We start from the raw sequence: 12,602 nt of genomic DNA, 5'->3' as shown, positions 1-12,602 counted from the left end.
AATGCAAGAAACACATGCACACAAACACAGTGAGACATCTATTGACACTGATACGCAGCCCTGACAGCAGTAAGCTCCTCTGGCAGCACTGGCAGCAGCAGACTAACTAGCAATTCCTCCATCTGTTATCGATGAAGTCTTTCTGTGCACAGATTGGCTATCTGACTCACCTGGCTACCAGCTTGAATACAACTGATTCTACTCAAGGTGTTGTGGGGTATTCCATGAACAAGTGAAAAAGGAAAGCAGCATCTGTTGGTTTTCCTGAGTGGGATAATTACACTAGGATGCATTGTTATCATTGGGCCTTGAGTAAAGGCACAGATTGAAGGGTCAGGTGCCAAGGCCCATGTTTCCTGACTCACAGTGCTCTCCACTCAGCTAGTGACAGATCCCGATTACCATCCTACTTCTCCTGTCACGTGAGGACTCCACCCCCAGAAACATAGCCCCATTGAACCTTACCCTAGTGGTTGGGCTCATGTTTTTACTGTCATTCTACCATGATCAAGGAACCCATGGGAAATGGCCAAAGAAAAGTCTAGTATTCACTGAAACTGTAGCAAAGGCCTTTCAAAATCTTACTCTCCATTTATAAGGGATAAATTAGATGTCAGCACAATTCTTAACACACTGAGGATTCTGGCCATGGGGGAGGTGCCAGAGGACTGGAGAACAGCTAATGTGGTTCCGCTATTTAAGAAGGGTTGTAAAGATAAGCCAGGGAACTACAGGCCAGTGAGTCTCACGTCAGTGGTAGGGAAACTATTGGAGAAAATTTGAAAGGAGAAAATCTATCTCCACTTGGAGAGGCAAGGTTTGATCAGGGATAGTCAGCATGGCTTTGTCAGAGGGAGGTCATGCCTAACAAATTTGATTGATTTTTTTGAGGAGGTGACCAGGTGTGTAGATGAGATTGGTGCAGTTGATGTAGTTTATGTGGATTTCAGCAAAGCCTTTGACAAGGTCCCACATTGGAGACTTATAAAGAAGGCTAATGCACATGGGATACAGGGTAATTTGATAAGGTGGATTCAAAATTGGCTTAGTTGTAGGAGACAGAGGGTGATGACAAAAGGATGCTTTAGTGACTGGAAGCCCATGTCCAGTGGCGTACCACAGGGATCTGTACTGGGTCCCCTATTAGTTGTCATTTATATAATGACATAGCTGACTATGTGGGGGGTAGGATTAGTAAGTTTGCGAATGACACAAAGATTGGCCAGGTGGTTAACAGTGAGGTTGAATATCTTGGGCTACAGGAAGATATAGACGGGATGGTCAAATGGGCAGATAAGTGGCAGATGGAATTTAACCCTGAAAAGTGTGAGGTGATACACTTTGGAAGGAGTAATTTGACAAGGAAGTATTCAATGAACGGCATGACACTAGGAAGTTCTGAGGAACAAAGGGACCTTGGCGTGTGTGTCCATAGATCTCTGAAGGCAGAGGGGCATGTTACTGGGTTGGTGAAAAAGGCATATGGGACACTTGCCTTTATCAATCGAGGCATAGATTACAAAAGTAGGGAGGTCATGTTGAAGTTGTATAGAACCTTGGTGAGGCCACAGCTGGAGTAGTGTGTGCAGTTCTGGTCGCCACATTATAGGAAGGATGTGATTGCACTGGAGGGGGTGCAGAGGAGATTCACCAGGATGTTGCCTGGGATGAAGCATTTAAGTTATGAAGAGATGTTTGATAGACTTGGGTTGTTTTCATTGGAGCAGAGAAGACTGAGGGGCGACCTGATCGAGGTGTATAAGATTATAATGGGCATGGACAGGGTGGATAGGGAGCAGCTGTTTCCCTTAGTTGAAGGGTCGGTCACAAGGGGACATAAGGACATGAGGTTTAGGGGGGATGTGAGGAAAAACTTTTTTACCCAGAGAGTGGTGACGGTCTGGAATGCACTGCGTGGGAGGGTGGTGGAGGCGGGTTGCCTCACATCCTTTAAAAAGTACCTGGATGAGCACTTGGCATGTCATAACATCAAGGCTATGGGCCACGTGCTGGTAAATGGGATTAGGTAGGTAGGTCAGGTGCTTCTCACGTGTCGGTGCAGACTCGATGGGCCGAAGGGCCTCTTCTACACTGTGATTCTGTGATTATTTTACAACTGTTGTCCAATCACAGAATCACATCTCATGTTGTTTTGAGTTTGGCAAGCATGGGCTGGCTGTGTACAGTCAGTACCTTACCGGCTGCGTATTCTGAGGTCGACTGGGCACTTTTCAGTTTTGCAAATTCAGGATAACAAAGACCAAATTTGGGATGTCAACAACATCATTTGACTTACATGTAAGTTAAGAACAGGTAAGCTATCTATTGAATGTCTCCAAGCATGCATTAAACCAAGGTTGTGCCAGTTTTCATTTCCAAACTAATCGACAATGCTAAAGTGAGACACAGTCCCTCAATCGAGTCAGCATTCATTGCACCTTTTAGGATGATGATAGAAAAGGACGATAGGCAATCCAGAATAAAAATAATTAACTGGACAAGAGCCGACTTCGATGGGGCAAGAATGAAGCTAGGCCAAATAGACTGGAATGAAAGATTGGCAGAAAAACTGTAGCTCAACAATGAACTACCTTCTATGCTGTTAAGATTCTGTGATTCTGAATCTGTGGGCTCACAGTGTGGTGCATTTGCGTGTACTGGAAGTTACACATATTAATACACAGGCCCTGGTCTTTGCAGGCAGAAAGGACATATACATCCATTATGCCAGTTAAGTGTCAGTCACCATCAGCTGGTACATTCTCCATGGCAATGCCTCTACCAACCAGAGTCCACTTGCCAACCAATCAGCAATTTTTTCTCAAACATTATAAATTATTGTTCCCTTTACATCTGGCATTCTTGTGAATTGTCCTGATGAGTGCAAGACAAAAAGCTTTGACAAAAATGTCTCATTTTTCAGCAGTACTCAAGTTTGCATAACCAAACGATTATTTGTATACCTGAGACAACGATACAACAAAGATCAAATTCAGGATTCCAACAACATAGTTCACCTTACAGGTAAGTTAAGAACAGGTAAGCTATCTATTGAATGTTTCCAAGCGTGCCTTAAACCCAAGGTTGTGCCAGCTTTCATTTCTAAACTTATCGATAATGCTGAAGTGGGACACACGATTGAGCGAGAGTTTATGTGAGATGTGATTGAGCAGGCTAGTAATCGGGTTACTAATTTATGCTGTGCTCTACACCATGCTTGGCCTGAGGTGCACAATTTTTTTTTCCTTCTCGACTTGCTCTGTTCATGCGCTTCCATAGATGACCGCACCATAAACAGTACCCGTTTGAAACATGTCCACACCATAAAATCACTTTAGTGGAAGTGGTCTGGTAATGCAATTAACAACGCTACTAAATGTGTAACAAATCTCTCTGACCATGTACTCTCAGGGAGTGAGGAGTTTGTTCTCGGGCACGGTTTAAATTTTGGTGTGCTTTCATCCCAATTCAAACAGGCCGAGGTGTTAGCTGAGTTCGAACTCCTCTACCCCCAACTACCCCACCACAAACCAGCATCCACTGAAGACGCTGAATCCTTGAAAGCACACCTAGCTGATCTAGCACATGCATATTAAGGGATTCCCAATAACCTGTCTGACTTTCACATACAACATGAATGTCTTACAGTGTTGGGAGGACCAACCCAGACATATACATCAGTAAACCTGACAAAGGGTCAGGAATAGTGATCTTTAACAAGCGTGACTATATCAACAAAATGTACGCCATTCTTAATGACAGGTCCAAATTCATATCCATTGGACCTGACGCTCAACATGAGCAGACTGTCTTACTCGAAATTAAACTAAAAAATGCTTGATGGACTTGTGTAAGAGCAATGAGCTGCCATGTGATATATATGACAGGGGTGGTCCTCATGGCTTGCTGCATCTGTGTACATATGGGCTGCCCAAGACATGCAAAAGTGATGTCCCTTTATGTCCTATCTTATCTATGATAAGATATGCACAACATGAATTGGCCAAATGGTTGGGTGAATTGTCACAACCAGTTTTGACCAAGTTTTCCACGGTGAAGAATTCCTTCACATTTGCAAAGTCCACACAGGACTTGCATATTGATAGCAACGCTTTGTCCATGTGCTCATTTGACATTGCTAGCCTATTCACCAATGTTTTTGCTTAAGGAAGCTATAGATATTTGTGCTGCAGCACTATATCAGGGTGATCTAGACTCGCCTTCATTGCGCGAATCAGTATTCATCAAACTTATGAACTTGGCAGCTCGTGCAGTTGAGTTCAGTTTTACCGATTGTTTTGGGATCCCCTCTAGGCCCAGCTCCCGCAAACATCTTTGTTGAGTTCAATGAGAAATGTATTTTCGATGGAATGACACCTAAGTTCCTACCCCTTGTCTATTTCTAATATGTGGATGATATGTTCGCTATATTTAGATCTGCAGTTGTTTGTAGTTATTTCCTTAAATGTCTCAATGGGCTCGGTACTACACTCAAATTCACCTTTGAAATGGAGCAGTTAAATGAACTCCCCTTTCCTTGATGTACTAGTTGAGACATCTGCCGGGGGTTCTCTACCACCGTCTAACGCAAGCCTACATTCACTGATCAATACGCGCATTGGGGTTCTTAAATTGCCACGTGCTATTGGATTGACCTTATCAGCAACCTCATAAATAGGACCCAAGCCATTTGCCCACCATGCCAGCTTGATGCTGAAATAGGGCACATCAAAGACATCCTACATGATAATTGCTATCCTGATCAGATCATTTCACAATGTATATCACATAAACTCATGAACAGGCCTGAGGCCGTCAATTTTGGCCCTGAAAAGTGCCCAGTCTACCTCAGATTACCCTTGAAGGGCAAAGTATCTCAAAAATTTGAGCAACAGGTGAAGCTAGCTGTTTCACACTGCTACTATGCAGTAGCAACATGAGTGGTGTTTGCCACTACCAGGATGCTGCTGTCAAGCCAAAAAGATGTTCTGCCTATCACACAAATAAGTGATGTGGTATATGAGTATCAGTGCAAGTGTGATGCTAGGTATGTTGGCCATATGTCCCATAGACTGGCAGATTGTATTATACAGTATGTCCCTTCTGCTGTTCGCAATGGGAAATGTATAGACCGTACCTAACCAGCTCATGCTTCCAAAATTCAAATACAGTGTCCAACGTTAGATGAGATTCCGTTATTGGACATTTGCTAAATAATCCTCAGTGTGCTAAGAATTATGCTGACAACCAATTTAAGGTTGTTAGTTGGACGCACAGTGTGGTGTATTTGCATGTACTAGAAGCTACAGATATTAATACACAGGGCCCTATTCATTGCAGACAGAAGGAACATGTACACACTGCTCCTGTTTCAGCTAAACAAAATAAGTAACAGCCTTTTGCTGACTCATTTCCCAGGGCAATGCATTAATCAGTCAGAGCAAAGCTGCCTGGTTTAAATTTCAAACAATGCTTGGCAGTTAACTGTCAGTCACCATCAACTGGTGCATTCTCCCTGGCAACCATTCAGATTGCACTTGCCAACCGATCAGCACTTTCTTCTCGTACAGTATGAATTGTTGCTACCTTTACAAATAGTCAGTTGGTAGCACAGAATTTGAGTGTTGCTGAAAAAAGAGACATTTTTTGTCAAAGCTTTTCATCTTGCACTCAACAGAAAAATTGGAAAGTAAATACTAATCTCAGGAGAAACAACATATCTATACTGCATGAAAAGAGAGTGCTGATTGATTGGCAAGTGGGCTCTGATTGGTCAAAGTGATGCCTGGAGAATGCACCAGTTGATTGTGAGACAATAAATTTCGACAAAATGTCTCTTTTTTCAGCAATGTTCACTTTACACTTGGCATTCTGGCAAATTGTCTTGATGAGTGCAAGACAGAAAGCTTTGACACAAACAATATTTCAAGGGGAGCAGTTTTCACGTTGAATGATCATGTAAAACAGGCAATGTTGGCTCAGCTGCCCCTTGAACATCTCTCTCCTGTTTTTCAATTCCATGGTAATGTTGGCTGAATTAATATTGACAAGGAGAACACCTCTTCTTTGAAATAGTGCCATGGGATCTTTGATGTCCACCTGAGAGGGCAGACGGGGCCTCAGTTCAACCTCTCCGCTAGCACCACCGCCTAGAAGTTCCCCTCCAAGCCACTCACCATCCTGACTTGGAAATATATCGCCGTTCCTTCACTGTCGCTGGGTCAAAATCCTGGAATTCCCTTCCTAACAGCACTGTGGGTGTACCTACACCACATGGACTGCAGCGGTTTAAGAAGGCAGCTCACCACCACCTTCCCAAGGGCAACTAGGGATGGGCAATAATTGCTGGCCCAGCCAGTGAAGCCCACATCCCATAAATGAATTTATAAAAAAATTCATTTGAAAGATGGCACCTCCAACAGTGCAGCATTCCCCCAATATTGCACTCGACTGTCCGCCTGCTCCAGGAGTCAGGATGTGAACCCATGACCCTCAGTTGTAGAGGCGAGGGCACTGAGCACTGGGCATGGTGAGACCACATCTGCAATACTCTGTGCAATTTTGGTCTCTATATTTAAAGAAGGTCTACTTGGATTGGAGCAGGTACAGCGAAGGTCCTCCTCCACCTTGATGTGTGGAGAGGCTTGAGTGCTCCGACGATCCTTTAAGCAACGCCATTGGGAGACCCTTGCTCCTGGCAGGACCACCCATGGCAGCTAAGTTAGGGGCTATGGGGTAGAGAGGTTGGGAGGGGGGGGTGTGGCAGAGGGCAGGTTCCAGACAAAGTACAATCCAAAAAGTCTTCAACAGCGGAACAGATGAAGGAAGACTGTGGGTGGAATTCTCCCATCCTGCCCGCGACAGGATTCATGGCAGGCGGGAGTGGAGAATCCAGCGGGAGGCAAAAAATTGGAAACTCACCATTGTAAAAACAGTTCAGAATTCTCCCAACAGTGTTTTCATGACGGGTCAGCTCTCTCGCCGACTAGTGGTGCAAACGCCATTTGCATTCATTAGCATGTCATGAATGCTCATTAAAACAGCTGCTCGCTGGAATCTTGCCAGGCCTTCCGATCTTCCATCGCGCTAGCGGGAAATTACGTCAGAGTCAAACCCGTTTGAAAAGTGGTGACGTGCACAAGTCAGACCTCAGTTTGCTGGTAACTTCGAGGTGAGTGGAACAAACATAGCCTACCTGGCATAGTGCTGTACCAATCTTGTTGCAATGAACGCCACTCTGCTCGGGTTGTAGGGTTGGACTGCTCCTTCTCTTTGCTTTCATTGTCCCAGGGAACACAACTGTGTTGTGGTACTCGTGCAGGCCTCCGCTTTCAGAGACTGGCATTTCAACTGGGGATAAGCTGTGCGCAGAGGGGTCAGGCTGACAAACACGAGGGAGGCAATGGGAAGGGAAGGCTGTGGAATGGCAGTCAGGGTGAAGAACAAACACGAGGGAGGCAACGGGGAGGGAAGACTGTGGAATGGCAGTCAGGGTGAAGGGTGAACATGATGGGGGGCCTTTTATGGGTCGCCCTCTAACCTCTTGTTTCTGCCGGAGTGAGCAGGAATCTGCTTAGATGGAAAGGAGCAAGACCTCCTTGCGATGAAAGCCACTTAAAGCCAATGGCTTCATTAACACTGTTAAAGAGCTACTCAGAACTCAGTGGCTTCACATCACAATCGCTGCATCTCAGGAGTAACACTGAGGAATGTAGAATTTGGGAATGCAGGCAATAGTGAGGGAGACACAGCTTTATCATATGTGGCATTCCATCAATGAAGGCCTATTACGTGTTTACTAAATGTGACACTCCTAATGTGCCAAAGGGCATCCACTCATTGACCATGAGCAACTGATTGGTCATTAATATGCCACATCAGAGATTGGAGCCAATTAAACTTTAACATCCCATGCAGGGCTCAAGATGTTACGTATCTGTGATGCCATCTTGACTTGTGTGTTAGTGTCTCAGGGACAAGGCGGCATCAGTCATCATGTAAGTAGGGCAGAAAAAACTATGGGCCTTTACAGTCTCCAAATATGCCATCCTCTGAGCTTCACTTTATTCCCCCTTGAATCATTAATGTCTTCAAAGTTTCCTTTCAGAGAGAAAACAAAAGCAGAAATGGATCCAGGGTTCAATTTGTCAGGGTCCTAATGCAATGGAGGAGATGAAGGAGGGAGAGGTGACTCCACACGTAACTCCAGCAGGAGGGACATGGTCAAGCGGAGCCAGAGCATGAACAGGAGGGTCAGGAGGAGAGACCCAGACAACGGGGGTGACTTGCCGGACCTAGGGTTTATCATCCAAGATCCTCCTATTTACAAATGAGTGAGAGGCAATGCCGTGCACATCTGTGCTTGCCCCGAGCTTTGGTACATCACTTATGTCACACTCTTCTTGAAGACTTAATGCCACGTGGAGTTGGAGGGTATCCCCTGCCAGTGGCATTGAAGGTGACCGCTGCACTCAATTTCTTGGCCTCTGGTTCCACTCCAAGGATCAACAGGGGATCAGTGTGGCATCTCTCAGCCCGCAACACATCGATGCATAAAGGAAGTCACAGATGCCCTTTACAGGAAGGCCCATCATTATATCAGCTTTGCTCTGGATGAAGAAAGCCAGGCTTTGAGATTCACTGGCTCCGCCATCATCTCAGTCTTCCCAAGAGTGCAGGGTGCAACAGAATGCACCCATGTGGATATATGGTCTCCATGGCAGCAGCCCCTAATGTTTATAAACCACAAGGGCTATCATTCCATCAAAGTACAACTGGTCTGTGATCACCGGAAGCACATGCTGCACGTTTGTGCACGGTACCCTGGGAGTTGCCATGACTCCTACATCCTGAATCACTCCCAGGTGCCTGAGATCTTCGAGGGGCCATTACGTCTGCAGGGTTGGCTGCCTGGGGATAAGGGGTACCCACTGTAGCACTGACTGATGACACTGGTGCGTTGCCCTCAGAGTCGTTCCGAGGAGAGGTACAACAGTGCTCACAGCTCCACATGCTCCCATATAGAGCAGACCATAGGGCCTCTGAAGATGCGTTCCAGGTGCTTGGGCCGCTCAGGTGGGCCACTCCAATACACTCCCGACAGGGTTTCCCACATCATCGCAATGTGTTGAACCCTTTTCCTTGACTGAATTCCAAGTGGCAAATAAAATATGAGTCCTTTCAGAGGCCTACGTTCTTCAAATGGGGCAAACCCATGAATATAAGTGGAGATCTGGGCCTGCATGCAACCCTGGGGACTGCAAGTTTCTCTTTCCTATAGGCGAATGAACTTTGGTGGGCCGAGTGACCTGGACTTATCTCTGACTTTGTTTAATTATCAAAGCCCTGGCTCCTCTGTCACTGGCATGTCACTGAGGGTGGGCAGCTTGCCTTCTGGTTTGTTTTAGTTTCCCTTTCCCCTATTTCCATTTGCAGCTCAGGATTAAGGTTCAAAAATGCTGCATGAGCCGTCACAGCGACAGCACTCACATCCTTACCCCTTTGCAGAGCGGCACATGCAGTCTGCACCTGCAGCGAGATGGATAGAGTCTTTAGTCTGCAAATATTGATTGTGCAGAATCACTAGAAATAATCAAATGCTCAGCACAGCCTGAGTTAATCCCCAACGCAAACTCGAATGAAAAGGTGTTTCAATACTGCCCACACTTACATCTGTTCAAACACACTGTCTGATGTGTACTTAACCTGAAGTGAGGTGAGAATGGCAAGGCAGAATGTGAGGACAATGCAAAATTCTCAAGGAGCAAACCAAAATGCAAGGCAGGAGAGTATAAAGGACTCCCAACATATCAAAAAAGCACTCCCCTGCATTAAATAGAAGCAAGGCTTAAAAGGAACTGAGATAAAAGCAAAAAACTGCGGATGCTGGAAAGCCAAAACAAAAGCAAAAATAAAAATACCTGGAAAAACTCAGCAGGTCCGACAGCATCAACTTGCAAAGCAATCAGCAGCTTTTTCTTCTTTGGTATAATCTGTTATGGTCATTTGAAATTTGGGGCATCTTTGTGTTTGTACTGATGAGTGCAAAATGAAAAGTTCTGTTGAAGAGTAACACGGACTCGAAACGTTAACTGTGTTCCTCTCTGCAGATGCTGTCGGACACGCTGAGTTTTTCCAGGTATTTTTATTTTTGTTTTTGTTAAAAGGAACAGAGATGGCATCTCTGGTGGCTCAATTTGAAAGTGCAGAGCCTATCACCCAACATGGTAACACTTAAAGCAAGAGCAAAATACCACACATTGAACAGCCGCTTGGTAGTACAGGACTTGAATATTGATGAACAGAGAAAAGTGTTGATGAAACTTTTAATTTTGCTCTCATCAGGACAAACATAAAGATGCCCCAAATTTCAAATGATCACAATGGTTTATACCAAAGGAGAAAAGGGTGCTGATTGCTTCGCAAGGTGACTCTGGTTGGCCAAGACAAAGCAACAGGGAACAATAGGCCCCCCGAGCTCCTGGGTAATTCATAAAGGTGCAAGGATTGAACATATTCCTTTAATTCGCAGAGAACTGATCCCTGCGTATGAAACTCTTTTGAGTTATCAACAGTCACAGATTGCAACTCTTTCGAGTACAATCACAGTTCTTGGTTTTCGGGAGTGGGACATGAACCCACAACCCTCTAATTCAAAGGCGAGGGTGCTATGAACTGAGCCACAGCTGACACTCCTGGCAAGAGTAAATGAGCCACATTACAGGCTTGACTGATTATCTTAAATTGGTTGTTAGTGTAGCTATTAGCACACTCAGGATTGTTCATCAAGTGCTGCCCAATCACAGAATCACATCTAACAGTAGACATTCTGTTTTCAGTGCCAGTGCAAAACCAGGCACGTAGGCCATATGCCCCAATGATTGGCTGATCAAGATCAGCTATTGTATACTTTCGGTGACTCAAATGAGGGTGTCATTCTGCATACCAGAGCTACAGGAAAGCTGTTCAACTTGGCAACACTGTGCGTCAAGGCCAAAGTGTGTAATGTCCTTGTCCATGAGTTGCTGTTTGCTGATGATGCTGCGCTGGCATCCCATACTGAAGCTCACTTGCAACAGCTTGGAGATCAGTTCTGATAGCCTGCAAGGAGTTTGGACTGACGATCAGTGTCAGGAAGACCAAAGTTATGAGCCAGGACATGGAGACTCCACATTCCACTGATATCGACAGCCTCGCTCTGGAGTTGTCAACGGCTTCACATACCTTGGATCAACAATTACCAGAAACCTATCCCTTGATGCTGAAATCAGCACCAGGATTGTCAAGGCCACAGCTGTCAGATCAAAGTTGCCACTTTGAGAGATCAAGTGTGGACCAAAAGCAAACTAACCGAAAATGCATAGCTCGGTGTGAGCCAGGCTTATGTTCTACGCACCCTCCTTTACAAGTAGTGAGACATGGACAACTTACACGCAGCAAGAAAAGGAGCTGAACAGCTTCCACCTCTGCTGCCTCAGGTGAATATTGGACATCTCCTGGCAGGACAGAGTGCCGAATACGGAAGTTCATCAGCCTGCAGGGATCCCCAGTATGTTTGCCCTTTAGAGTTAGTGGCGACTCTGATGGCTGGGTCATATATACAGAAAGGATTACGGCCGCATCCTCAAGGACATGCTCTAAGACAGGCTTGTTATCAGCACAAGATCAACAGGTCACCCAGCTCTGCGATACACAGACATCTGTAAGTGGGACCTCACGTTGACCATGGTCAAAGTTGCTACATTGGAAGTCCTCGCTGCTGACCAGAGTGTCTGGGGACAAGCAGTCAGGAAGGGCATGGAAAAAGCAGAGGACCAAAAAAAGGAGAAACATCATTCGGGACAATGCTATTCCTTTGTGCCAGCTGCAGAAGGCACTGCCACTCATGAATCAACCTCTACACCCACAACAGACGATGTTCAATCCAGAAGAGATGTAAACCCTGTGGGTGCAGTCCATCATCTCCTGAGATAGACCGATGTCTACTACTATTATAACCAAGCAATGAAAGATACTTTCTCAGGATATAAGTTTGACTATGTTTAAGATGTTCTGGGCAGTTGTTAACATATGATTCACATTGTCTTTACTTAGAAAAGCTGGTATTACTCCATGCATGGAACCAATTTGCAATATTATTATTTCCAATGACTAGGATAGTCACAACGCAAGTTGAAGAAGTAGAGCTCAATACTGGAATACTTGTTTAGTGCTTTGTTTATTATAGTTTAATCCTTATTATCTGTTGGGCATAGTCTTAATGTTCAATGAACCATGAATATAATTATTTTGGTACCACATTTATAATTATTAGATTATATGGAGCTGAGCTTGCCATTGGAGCTTGAAATATTTGATTCGTTAGAGAAATGTGTAAAATCAGAACAAAATCAGAATTTGTGTAATTGTATCTGCTGATTTGTTTAATATGCTTACATTTACATGAGTGATTTCACTATTGTGTATTAAATCAAGGACCACTCCTTTATGTTACTTCAACCTATACCCAGTGGGCAGAATTTTCCGGTTGGCGTGTGGGAGCGGGCCCCACTCACAAGTGCGTAAAATGACACGCGGTGATATCGGCAAGTGTCCTGACATCA

Source organism: Cetorhinus maximus, chromosome 5, assembly GCF_964194155.1.
Source record: "Cetorhinus maximus chromosome 5, sCetMax3.hap1.1, whole genome shotgun sequence".
NCBI lineage: Eukaryota > Metazoa > Chordata > Chondrichthyes > Lamniformes > Cetorhinidae > Cetorhinus > Cetorhinus maximus.
The sequence above is the reverse complement of the archived record's forward strand: the minus strand, read 5'-3'. Positions refer to the sequence as shown.